The following is a 13,649-nucleotide window of genomic DNA, read 5'->3' as shown; positions in this document are numbered from 1 at the left end:
ATTAATCGGTAATCGTATTGCCGTATTATGAACGCATTCCTACCAAAAATTTTATGGTAGAATTTTTATTTTATATAGCAACCCAGTCATAAATGCCAAACTGAGTTGTCAAAATTCTCAAAGAGAAAAGTTTTGTAGGCGCGAACTACACTTTCTTTGCAGATTTAAAATCTAAATATTCAACAATATAAGCCATTCCTGAATATATTTATGGTTATATATTAAAAACACTCTAAAGTGAAATGTCTGACTACGATTGTTGAATGGCCTAGCTAAAGTCGGAATCAAACAAGGAGCGACATTGCCCGGTAAGTTATCTTATTAGTTTAATGCTTATAGCTGCTTCCTACTTTCAGTCCTTTCAGAGCCCTAAGCACAAGCATGCACAAGTGATTACTTGCGCTAACTACGCTATCTACAACTATGAAGCAAAGACGATAGTTAGGGAAAAAATTCCAATTATATTGTTGACAAAATAATACATAACTGTTAGTAGCAGGCATTTGAGTTACTTTTGTACTTTAATTTAAAACTGCTTGGTCTAAGCATTAGTTGCCAAGCGGACCCCAGGCTCCCATGAGCCGTGGAAAATGCCGGGACAAACGCGAGGAATATGATGACTTATAATAATATCATGTTGCTTTCTTTTCAGGTTAGATTGACACCATATGATATGGAATACAAGATAAAAGTTACACACAAGTGAATGAATTCAAGAAATCAACAAATTATACAATTAACTTAACCGGAAGAAACTTGTTACAAAAAATAAAGTACAATTAGAAATATTATCTGAATTTCAATATTGACAAGAAAATATATTGCTAGTTACCTTATCTACTTTATTTTCCATTTCATACTATTATCCTTTTTAGGTACTTAAGCAGTTTAGTGACCAATGGAGGTAAAGGGTTACCCGGAGAGTAGATAAAGAACTTATTTATTTTACAATTATATTTAAGGAAGTACCTACCTATCAGTTATTATATTTTCAGTCATACAGGTAACTTGGTTATTAACTATTTTATTGTCTTCGGGTGTAGATAAATAATTAAAAAGCCAGTATGGAGGGAAAACAAATAAAATAAAATTATTCAGACCGAGGGCCTTTTCTTGTGACAAATTCAGGGCTATTTAGGTACCTATGTTAGGTTTAAATGTTATGTATATAGGGACTTGAGGTAGGTTAATCAGTAGGTACTGTACTGGAACATTATTTCCAATACATGGCTAGGGTTAAATATATTTCAATGTATGACTGGTTGAACACAAATAAAATTCCGGTGACAAGAAGACAAGCCATATTATATTTTATTTGACCCAGGTATTGGTAGTTGTATTAAAGTTTTATAAATGTAGCTTTGTATTTTTAAAGTCACTGCAAATGTTTTTTGACTATAGTGGAAGAGCCCTACTTACAGAATACCTTGAATTTTGTTAATAGATATGCTTGTCAGATGCAGATAGGGGTATTGTTCCTTTCTGCATCTGACAAGCATATTATAAGTTCCTTTAAAACAACTCAGTTGTTCCATATTTCCAGAATAATTACTCTAATAAGCTTGGCAGCCAGTATCGCCTTGGCACGGTAATATATATTTTAGCTTTTTTTATTACTTAGGAAAGCGGCATCCCTCAGGCATTTATTCTTATTTTATGCTAAAGCAGCGGTCGGCAACTTGCGGCCCGCGAGCCTCCATGGCTATTTTGTATGTAATATTGACAAACGTCAATGTCTGATATGCGACTACTTTGTTAACTACTATGTGGCCCTTGGCTGCTAAAAGGTTGCCGACCGCTGTGCTAAAGGATGCTTTGCCATACTATGTTGATAATGGGTGCGGGATCCTATTAGAAGCAACACAAATTGCACTTGTAGTTGTAATTGCAATTCAAATATAGATAGCTCCAAAAATAATATTATTTTAGTTTAATGCCTACTTGGAAAGTTGTTGTTTCTTAGGGTTATGAATAAGATTATGTTGTAAAAGCAAATAAAACCCAAGTAAGTAGGAGTTGAAGTATTATAATCACTTTTGCATTACACATTTTTGTCACTTTATTATAACCTATTAGTTATGCCAACTAGTCTGGAATTGTCCCAATACATTCCACACTTCACAAAACTTCACTTGCCATACTTCACAAAATACTTGATTTTATATTTCGCAACTTGTTTTATGTACGTTTATAGTTCTAAACATAGTTCACTTCTATAGCGGGTTACGATTTTCAGAGGCAGACTTGTAGATGGTTATAGGTGCCATCTCGCTGTTTTCGAATATCATAGTTCGTCCGTGGTGGATTTGTCCACAGGATTTATCATTTTTATCTTGATTCTAATAATCAGAAGTCTTTAATTGGTTTTAATGACCATCCTGGCGACAAGTAGTAGTGCCGACATTATATGCCGTCGAGTTTCATCTGATGGGACGTATTTGTTAACCTGTGATAACGTCAATCTGGTCTTAACTCCAACTTTGAGTCATTTTGCACGCAATTTAAACTTAAAACACGCACATTTCTTTTAAACTATAAATAAATTAATGTATTTATGAAAGACGGATCGTCTCCCAATTATAATGACTTTTAGAGCCATTCATGTCAACTGTCACACGTTTTTGCGTTTAGAAACTTCACATTTTATTGTTATTAACATTTTTTTAATAATTTAAATAACATATTTCCTAAAATTATTGAAAAATCAAATATAAATTCATGAAATACGGACAAATTCAATAAAGTGCCGCCATTTTTATCAGGCGGTAAAATCGTTAACCAGTGGCCAATTTTATAAAGCTACAAGTTACAATTTACAAGCGGAAGTCTCTTTCTAACCCTATGCGTTAGAACGAGACTTCCGCTTGTAAATTGTAACTTGTAGCTTTATAAAATAGGCCACAGTGGTCTACGACCGGTTAAGGGCAGCGTAACTTTTTAACAGACGTTAGGCGTGGTGCAACCCAAATATGCAGTTAGCGTTCGTTAGCGCCATCTTTAGCCATGATCAGCACATCAAATGGGCACGGTGCAACCCGCCCTTAGTTATATACTAGATTCATGCCGATAGCGTTGTGCATAGACTAGGAATCCTGATCTATGGCGTTGTAGACCGGGACTGGCCATATTCATGGAGTTATAAGAAGGAGTGAACTGTCACTTTTTTTGCCATACTAAATTGAACCTTATCACAGAGCCAGAAAGACGTCCGTACCAGTACAGAGAAAACGGTCCACTTGAGATAGCAAAGGTGGGCCGCGGTGTCTCACTCGCACATGTTGCCAATGTTAAAAATATACCATTGTGGTAGTATTTATATCAATATACTACTAAAATTAAATACCTTCTTATATTATTTAAATGCTATATTCAGAGTACGGTTCTGATATCTTTTAGGAAATTTGTAAATAATTATTATGTCAATATTATTAACTGATTTAACCAAGCATGTGCACAACAATAAAAAACACTAATTTTGATATGGTAGACATTGTAGTAGTAAGTTTGAATATTAATTGGTATCCCTAACCTGATGACATATTTACAAAACAAGTGTATGCAAAATTTCTTAAAAATGGTGAAGAAATGTTGCGTTAAAGGTTGTGGGAGTGAAATAATTTCTAATTGTGTAATATCGTTTCACAAGGAAGCCACAATTATTACATTTTACGATAAAAATACAAGTTAGACATTGTCAAACTCATTAGGGTGACCATGATGTCGGCACGATGAGAAACAGTTTTACCACTTCCTTTATGGTTTTAAACAATTCTTATTACGTACTTAAACGTAAGTTTTCATAAATAGGTACTTATGTATTTATTTCGGCATGTTTAAATTGGTGAAATGAGAGCCAATACAGAATAAATAATTGCAAAAATTGAAATACAAAGTCCTTAAACATTACAGACACATTTATAAATTGTTATAATAATAAAAAAAACACATAGATAATAAAAGAAAAATAGAAGTTTATCGTAATTTACTGACTTTTGGGACGATACCAGAAACGTTACTGGGAATTTAGCCCTCATAAGCACGAGCGCTTTTTCAACGCGCGTTATAAATGGGGTTGAATCCGTTCACACGCTAAATTCGATTTAACGACCAACGCTTAAAGTCGAAAAAAAAAACAAGGCTTGATAAAAAGCGCCACCACCATCGTGTGAACAAATACACAATCATGTTTCTATTTGTTTTATTCTAACGCGCGTTGAAAAAGCGCTCGTGCTAATGAGGGCTTACCCTCTTTGGAAAATTTACTGGGAACGGCACATCACTAGTTTCTTTACATTTCACGACTCTTCTCTTTTCGCACAGATGGCCTACCACCGTGAACACCGAAGTTCGCAAATTACGGGCATCTTTCTCTTTTACTCCTATAAAGGAGTAATTACAGTGACAGAGAAAGATGCTCGCAATTTGCGAACTTCGGTGTTTATGGTTTTCGGTGACGCCGAAATAATTTTTAGCTTGTAAGATTTTTACTATTGTACGTATGTTAGTTTGTAAGGTATGTATCTATGGGCCTTAGTCGCCTGATAATAAATGATATTTATTTTTTTAATTTAATTTATGCTCCAGTGACAAGCGTCCTAGTTAAAAACTACAGTGAAACCTGGTTAATTGGCACCTGGATAAATGGAAAACCTCAATAATTGCAACCAAAAGTCCGGTCCCGGTCCCTTGAGACCAGAAGGCCTCTATAATTGAAATTTTAGAACCTCTATAATTGCAATTTAGATTTTAGTGCTTTTCGTAATTTTGCCTCTGTAATTGACCACATCGCAACTAAGACCTCTATAATTGACACTGTGCTAAAAAAATCCATTATTTTTGCTCTTCTTTTTACCTCTATTATTGAAACGAGTCTTACTTATTACCTCTGTAATTGAAATAATGTAGTCGTAGACAGCAGAAACAATATTTTAATAGCAATGATCATTTTATTTATATCTTCATCCAGAATTCAATTTATTTATTGGGTATCTATCACAGCCTGTAGTAGGTGAAATAGTTTTGATTAAATCAAAAACAAAGTACGCTTTTAACATTCTAATAAAACTTTCTTCTACAATTCAAGGGTATTTTTTAAACCCAAATGATAAGAAAATAAAGTAGTAATTAATCTAGTGTAAAAGTGCAAGTATAGACAGAAGCAATATATAGACCAGAAACCCAGAACGTAAGCGTGTAAATCTACTTTCAATGGTTATATGCACCTCCATAAAAGAAATTTGTCAGAACGCAACCTCTATTAATGAAAACCTCTATAATTGACACCACGATTTTTTGAACCTCGTTAATTGACACGACCTGCTTAAATGAAAAACCTGGTTAATTGACAAAAAATGGCCAGTCCCTTGAGATTGCAATTATCCAGGTTCCACTGTATAACAAACGGGCGTAGCGGATCCACGCGACCCTGAGGCAGTGGCGGATTTGCTCTAAGGCCGAGTAGGCCCGGGCCTAGGGTGGCAGTCTATATGATGGGTGCTGAGAAAGGGGCGTCTAGTGCTTGCTACAGGGCCTTGGGCCTAGGACGGCAAATACTGTAAATCCCCCACTGCCCTGAGGGCCTACCCCAAACCACTTTCGACATTTTGTCTCTCTGTCGCACTTGTAAATTCGTACGTAAGTGTGACAGAGAGGCAACACGTCGAACTTGGTTCGCGGTAGACCCTCTGGTTCTGTCACCATATCTGTCTCTCTATCTCTCTCACTCATACCCGTGTTCTTGACAGACATTACGGCGGACCACATTCCTGACGATCCACCATGTTCGTGGTCCAGTGCGCCTATTAGCAACAGCTTTTAGAACAACTAAATTAAGTGCCTAAGGTTGTGTGAAGCGTTTTACAGAAGAGAAAAAAAAACTATATCCATCCCTTTTCAGGCCATAATACTAGTACAGCGAAAATACAGTATGATTCTCTATAACTATGCACGAATAAGAAAAGATCCTGGCCAAACTATATATTCAATGTTATCCTAATATCCCACATACATATGACTTATGGTCACCCTAATTAGAAAGAGATGCAACGGCCCACCTTGACTTCTCATGTGGACACACTTTTTGGCTAATGTACTCTGTCCGGTTTACTCTCTAGGTCCGTGGCCATATTATCAAACTGAAGTGTGACCAGTATGTTGAATAGGGTAATTTCCCAAAAGTAGGGTAATTGATGCCCTTCTTGTCAAACATCATTATGTGTAGGTTTATAACTTTTATAAGAGATCACTTCGGAAAATGACTAAATTGTTGATTTTGTATAAGTACGTATTTCAAACTAGTCGGTAGGCTAATTCCCCGAGAATAAGGAGGTTGAAGACGGTTCTATGACAAATTTTTGATAGTTGATGATTGTTGTATTATGTTTAGGTACAGTCGCCATCAGATATATCGGAGCGGCCAAGGTGTTAACAATATCTGAACACGCCTCTATTGTCAGGGCGTTAGAGCGCGTGTTCAGATATTGTGAACACCTTGGCCGCTCCGATATATCTGATGGCGACTGTACTGATCATTTATTTATTACGATTGCCGATTTGGACAAACCTCTAAATCTCTAGGGCAGTCCTGAAATTTGGTATACGTGTTAATTAAAGGTCTCTTTACCATGTCCACACCATTTGACATTTGGGGACCATAAACCATATGGTAACATTTAGTACTAGTGGCTCTGTGAGCTACTGTAGATCTCGCGAGCAGAGCTTAAAACTGAGTAAATCTATGGCGCCGTTGTTTAGAAGAATTTAGAGAATCTAATTTGACAATTAAAACCTTATCTATCGAACCTGCGGGCTCAGCACGGTTCCATTTTTATCGACTATCACTATGCGCGTCCCTTTCGCACTTACATACTTGTTAGAACGTGACAGGCATGGTGACAAGGGATAAAAACGCGACCGTGCTAAGCCGCCTGCTTACAATACGCTTAGCCCGCGCTTGATAAATAAAAAATACGAAGTTTTTAATTTTTTTTAATAAAAAAATAAAATAAAAAACAACAATTGATATGAAATTTAAATGTTAAAAAATACAAAAGCTTATATCCCAGCATATATGTAATTACTGGGGATCGAACCCAGACCTTCCGTGCAAACAAAAAAAGCGAACGTTTGCAAAATACACCATGATAGTTCTTACATGAGGTGACGAAATTTAGCTACTCATTCTCAAGTAAAAACTAAATATCCAAAACCAGCGAAATAAAATTTCGGAATTTTTGGCCATTTAATCTGTAAACATGTCTTAAAAAGAATACACTCTTATTATACCGATACGACTATTTTTTTAAGCGCGAGCTATCACAACTTTTCCATTTTGAAAAATTTTCAAAAACCGGCTCGACAAAAAAATTTTATCGAATCATAGAATTCGGTTACAAAATTTCACGAGAATCGGTTAAGAATTGCGACCTGTAGAGGAGAACATCCGGACATACAAAATTAGATATCTTAATACCTCCAAAACCAGCGAAATAAATTTTCTGAATTTTTCGACATTTAATCTGTAAACATGTCTCAAAAAGAATACACTCTTATGATACCGATACGACTATTTGTGTAAACGCGAGCTATCACAACTTTTCTATTTTGAAAAATTTTCAAAAACCGGCTCGACAAAAAATTTTTATCGGTTCATAGAATTCGGTTACAAAATTTCACAAGAATCGGTTAAGAATTGCGACCTGTAGAGGAGAACATCCGGACATACAAAAGCAAAACGCCCGAGTTAAAATAAAACGTAGACCTTCGCTTCGCTTCGGTCAAATATACTTGCACATTACCCATTTTTTCAAGACCAAAATCAGGTATAGATGGTCAAGCAAATCTTGTTAGTAGAAAAACGCGGCAAATTTGAAAAATGTAGGCGCGAAGGGATATCGTCTCATAGAAAATTTGAATTTCGCGCCTTTTTCTACTGACAAGATTTGCTTGACCATCTTATATATACATATTTATTGTAGCACATAAAAGAGTGGTATTTTTTTTATTTAAAAATATATTTTGCCATAGGACTGTCTCATTTCAAACAGACAGAGAGAATCATACTATCTTTGTCTTACACTAGTACTAGCACCCAAAAGAAAAGGATGAGTATAGTTTTTTTGTTCTTATTTACCATGAATCTAGTATTTTAACTGGATAAGGCATGATGGGTGGGGGAAATGAGCGAACGGGATAGTCTTATGTATATTTCAGTAGGAGTAGCAGCGAAAGCGCTATTATTGTTTGTCCTTGTCACAGTCTCACATTTTTTTTAATTCCCCACCTTAAATTAGTATGTGCATGTATGGGGTATGGTGGGCAACAAATAAATTCGACCAATCATAGTGTCGCATTGCCTATGTTTTATCCCTTACGGAGGCACGCGTATACCACTTCTATAGGATCCTACCTTCTATGTTATTTACTGACAATTTTGGTTTGAACCAAGGCCTGTTCACTTCCTAAGAAAATTATGTCCTCTTATAATTGCGCATGATTGTGTGTGCCTGATGCTTCTATGTGTGCTTTGGCCTCCTAGAAAAAGTTGCCAGTAATAAAAATTAAAACATTTTTCTACAGCAACATTGCTTCCGACTCTGATTTTAATTTTCACGAATTTTATACATTATTAATTATAAAACGGGACTTAAAACACTTAAAACTTAATTACACGCGATTAAGTTTTATAATGAATATTTGCTTCCAACTGTCTTTATCAATGTTCATAAAATATATGGAGGGTAGAAGTATGTCTACCCACCATAATAAAACAATATGTTTGTCAATGACTCTGTCCAACTGCTGTGGTTAAAGTTCATAACGAAAATTTTATTTATTAAATCTTTAAATAATAAATACATTGTAGCGGTACTACCACTTAAGACTCTGTAAGTCTGTACCTACATGGATTAAAGCAATGCACATAGAAAATGTGCAAAATGCGGAGCAACGGCTGTTGAAGATACATTGAGTGAAATTCACAGCTTTAGTGGGTTCAGAAGGAACCGCGTCATAACGCATCTGGAAAGCGTATTAATTAACCGTGAAGAAATGTCTAAATATATACAACTCGTGGGCAGAACCACGGCCGTAACACGCGCGGCGAGCACCTCCTGCTGGTCCCGCGCTGCCGACTGGCCAAGGCTCGGAAGTCACTCGGTGTCATGGGTGTAAAAATGTATAACACACTTCCGAAAGAGGTCATTAACTCAGCTAGTGAGGCAATATTTGTTAGTAAACTTAAGAAAATGTTAATTGGTTTAGCTTGTTACACTATAAGTGAATTTATGTCGAGAACTGCTGATCTCTAAAAATGATATTATTTATTTATAAGAACTGAACTCAAATGTAACTACTTAATAATTTAATCTAGTGATAAATTGATAATTAAGTAATGTATATAGCTTTGTGACGTGTAAAATTATTTATGATTTTATAAATAAATATCTCAATCTCTCAATCTCAAATACAAGTTGGAAATCTGTGTAAAATGCCCTGTGTAAAGTTTAGTGTATCTGTGTGTGTAAAGTGTAATAGGTAGGCATGCCTAAAGTTATTTGTATTATACTGAAAATTTTGTGAATGCGCTTTATTAATGTCTATTTTATTAAGTTGTCAGGGTTTAATTTTCAGTGTATATTTCTATATGTAAAACATTTTTTAATCAATAATACAATGTTATAAACATAAATATGCCTTTTATTTAAATCAATTGATAATACCACAAACAAGGGGTAATATTTGCATCTCTCATATATTTCGTGATAGGAAATAACAAATATGTTTATCAACAGAAATACTACCTAACAATACCCGCCAGGCTAAACCGGTTGTCACACAACGATGGCGCCACTAGTATAAACGTATAAACGGAAGGGGACATTTTTTTGTATTGAGTTACTGTTCTTCTCTTAGTAAGTATTATATAGTTGGCCAAGCAAATCTTGTCAGTAGAAAAAGGCGCGATATTCAAATTTTCTATGGGACGATAACCCTTCGTGCCTACATTTTTTAAATTTGCCGCCTTTTTCTACTGACAAGATTTGCTTGATATATTCTTTGGTTTGAACAACTAGGTATAATTATTTCACCATCGGGGAAAATTTGTGTTACATAATGGTATCACTCGCCTACACGTACCCTTTCAAACTCTGCCATTGCATCATAGAGGTACAATAACCTACCTTCTATGCATTGCATTGCAGTGACACAGTTTCAACAGTTTGTCTTTGTCGTGACATTCTCTCTAGTGTATATCCACGCGATCTTTTGCAAGCATGACGCATAAAGATTCCAGTAATCAATTAAAATCGTTGAAGTCGTCGTATGAATTGTGCCCTACCTGTAAAAAGCCGTTAATAAACAAAGAAAATCTTAAAATACTTCGTAAAAAATGGATTAAATGGGGAGTGTTAGGTGCGTTAATTACTGTTGGTTGTGGGGCGATAGGAGCTTGTGTGTTGCCAGTTTTGGGTTTCGGAACTGCAGGAGTCACTGCAGGATCTTTTGCTGCAAGTTGGCAGGGACCCGCCGTGGTGGTAAGATTGTACATTTCATTTATTGTAAATAGGTAATTATAATTGGCTGCTATTTAACTGATCACCAGATTTAGTAAAATTTAATACCAAAAAAATCTACTTTACCACCTTAAAATAATGAATGATCACCAAAATTATAACACCATTTTAATGTGAAATGATTACCAATTTTATTACATTTTACTATCCTATTAAAGGAAATGACACCAAACTAATCATTATTAACCCAAAAACTGTAAATGATTACCAAATTTCAAACCCCATTTTAATGTGAAATGATAACCAAATTTTTACATCTTGCTATCCTATTAAATAAAATGACACCAAAATAATCATTGTAAACCCAAAAATAGTAAATGACCACCAAAATTAGAACTCCATTTTAATGTAAAATTATAACCAAATTCTTAAATCTTGCTATCCTATTAAAGCAAATGACTCCAAAATAATAATTGTAAACCCAAAAATAGTACCTAATGACCATCAAAATTTTAACCACATTTTAATTAAAAATGTGCAAATATTTAATATATCGTTATCCTATTAAATTAATTAATCCACTTCGTCACCTTTTTCTAACCTAACCCACTTTTCTAGTAGAATTTCGTTTCTGTATGGGTCGCAGTTCAAACCTAACCTAACCCACTTTTCTAGTAGCATTTCTTTTCTGTAAGGGTCGCAGTTCAAACCTAACCTAACCCACTTTTCTAGTAGCATTTCTTTTCTGTAAGGGTCGCAGTTCAAACCTAACCTAACCCACTTTTCTAGGAGCATTTCTTTTCTGTAAGGGTCGCAGTTCAAACCTAACCTAACCCACTTTTCTAGTAGTATTTCGTTTCTGTAAGGGTCGCAGTGCTAACCTAGCCCACTTAACTGATAGGAGTTCAAACCTAGGTTAGGTAGGTATGCGGTGCGGGGTACGGGGGGTTGAGCGGGAGGGGCTAGTAATTTTGGCATCATTTTACTTTATTTGGTGATATGTATAAATTTTTTGGTAATCATAGTGGTTTATTTAGGTGAAAATATCGCAATAATTTGGTCTTCAAGATTTGGTGATCATTAATGATTTTTGGTGATCATTCAATATATTTGGCATTCGAATACAATTTGAAGTGCAGTCGTAATTAAAACGGTGGTACTTTTGTAATTTTAGGCCTTATTTTTTTGGTGTTCAGTAATTTTTTTTGGTAAGCATGATTTTTTTATTTAGGGTACCAAAGTATTTTTTGGTGGTCATTATATTTGTAGCCATTATAATTTTAGGTGTTTTAATAATTCACAAGGTAATTAATCTTTTTATTGTTTCAGGCTGGATCAGTGTTCGCCATATGCCAATCATTGGGTGCTACTGGGCTTGGAATTTTGTTATTCGGCGCAGTTGGATCAGCCGCTGGTGGCGCTGGTGCTCTCGGATTGATCTACAAATTTCGGGAAAAATTTGAGTGGTGCTCCTGCAATTAGTATCTACATAATTACATATAGTTGGCCAAGCAAATCTTGTCAGTAGAAAAAGGCGCGAAATTCAAATGTTCTATGGGACGATAACCCTTCGCGCCTACATTTTTTAAATTTGCCGCCTTTTTCTACTGACAAGATTTGCTTGACCAAGTATACATATGTAGTCTAGTTATAGTGAAAGTAAAAATTACATAATATATTTAGATGAAGAAATAATAATATTGTAATATATTTTTTATTAATTAACATTCGAATATCCAGTACTTAACTATATTTTTTATTTTTCTTCATGCAGTAATTTAAAATTTCAGGAGAAATTAGTAGGTATTCAGTAGAAGAAAGCAGTTGTGCTCAAGCAGTGTGCTGCTCCTGCTCCTGTGTCACAGAATAAATAATAGTAGGTACTTAATGTACAGAATGATCCTACAGAAAGGAAACTTGCTACAAAACCGAAGACAGCGGTTCAGGGTCGAATCATGCTGTCCCTTTCTAATGTATGGCACTATCCCTTTTTGCCAAATAGGGTTGTCAAAATTCAAGCCATTATCTTATCGGTGGTCGTGCACGCAAAGAGACGTCAAGTTGTGTCAACCCTAATAATTGCTCGGAGCAATGCTGAGCCGAACGGAGCCGAGTTTGCCCGAACTCAGGAGTTTCGCACCCCTGCTAGGAGAAGAACGGTAACTCCATACAAAAAAAACAACGGGTTGCACTCCGGGAGTGCCGACAGAAGTGAAAACTCAATAAAAAAAACCGGGCAAGTGCGAGTCGGACTCGCGCACGAAGGGTTCCGTACCATAATGAAAAAAAAAAACAAAAAAAAGCAAAAAAAAACGGTCACCCATCCAAATACTGACCACTCCCGACGTTGCTTAACTTTGGTCAAAAATCACGTTTGTTGTATGGGAGCCCCATTTAAATCTTTATTTTATTCTGTTTTTAGTATTTGTTGTTATAGCGGCAACAGAAATACATCATCTGTGAAAATTTCAACTGTCTAGCTATCACGGTTCGTGAGATACAGCCTGGTGACAGACGGACGGACGGACGGACGGACGGACGGACGGACGGACGGACGGACGGACGGACGGACAGCGAAGTCTTAGTAATAGGGTCCCGTTTTACCCTTTGGGTACGGAACCCTAAAAAAACAAAATGTGGGCACAATGGGTTGGCCGCGGTCGAAGTATTTAGCAGATGGCGCCAGAGGGCAAACCGCGAACCACGTTCGAAGTGTTCCTTCTCTGTCGCACTTGTAAATTCGTACGTAAGTGCAAGTAACCCTTTAGTTTAGTGGGTAACGCAAAGAGTGGACGCGATTCTACGTGCACATCGCCTAAATAGCCTAAAATTAAAATGTCTAAGTTTTAATCATATTTTAGACGGCGGATTTAAGGCGACGGTAGCGGTGGGTAAAATTTCAGATTCTGTCAATTTACCCCATTTCACACACAAGCGCACTTCACGCACACTACCTCACTTTACTGGGACAGGTCAGTGACCCATCATGTTTTTTTTTAAGATTGGACTTTTAGTTTAGTATTGACCACTAGCCTCCTTTGAGGGTAAAAGCGTTCCATTGAAAGATGAAAGAGAAACAATGCATTTAATCTTGCTTTCCTTGTCTGTTCATGTCACACGTGACGTACTTACCTA

General features: G+C 36.0%; 1 long non-coding RNA gene across 1 annotated transcript in view; it reads right to left on the bottom strand.

Annotated features, from left to right (window-relative positions):
• LOC134798131 (uncharacterized) overlaps positions 1-8,408 on the bottom strand; it is a 148,877-nt gene extending 140,469 nt beyond the window's left edge. Inside the window, exon 1 of the long non-coding RNA XR_010145154.1 lies at positions 8,389-8,408. This is a non-coding gene — a long non-coding RNA (uncharacterized LOC134798131). The remainder of the gene's footprint in view (positions 1-8,388) is intronic.
• Between the last annotated feature and the right edge of the window lie 5,241 nt (positions 8,409-13,649).

This window comes from Cydia splendana, chromosome 16 (assembly GCF_910591565.1).
Source record: "Cydia splendana chromosome 16, ilCydSple1.2, whole genome shotgun sequence".
Lineage (NCBI taxonomy): Eukaryota > Metazoa > Arthropoda > Insecta > Lepidoptera > Tortricidae > Cydia > Cydia splendana.
The sequence above is the reverse complement of the archived record's forward strand: the minus strand, read 5'-3'. Positions and strand labels throughout refer to the sequence as shown.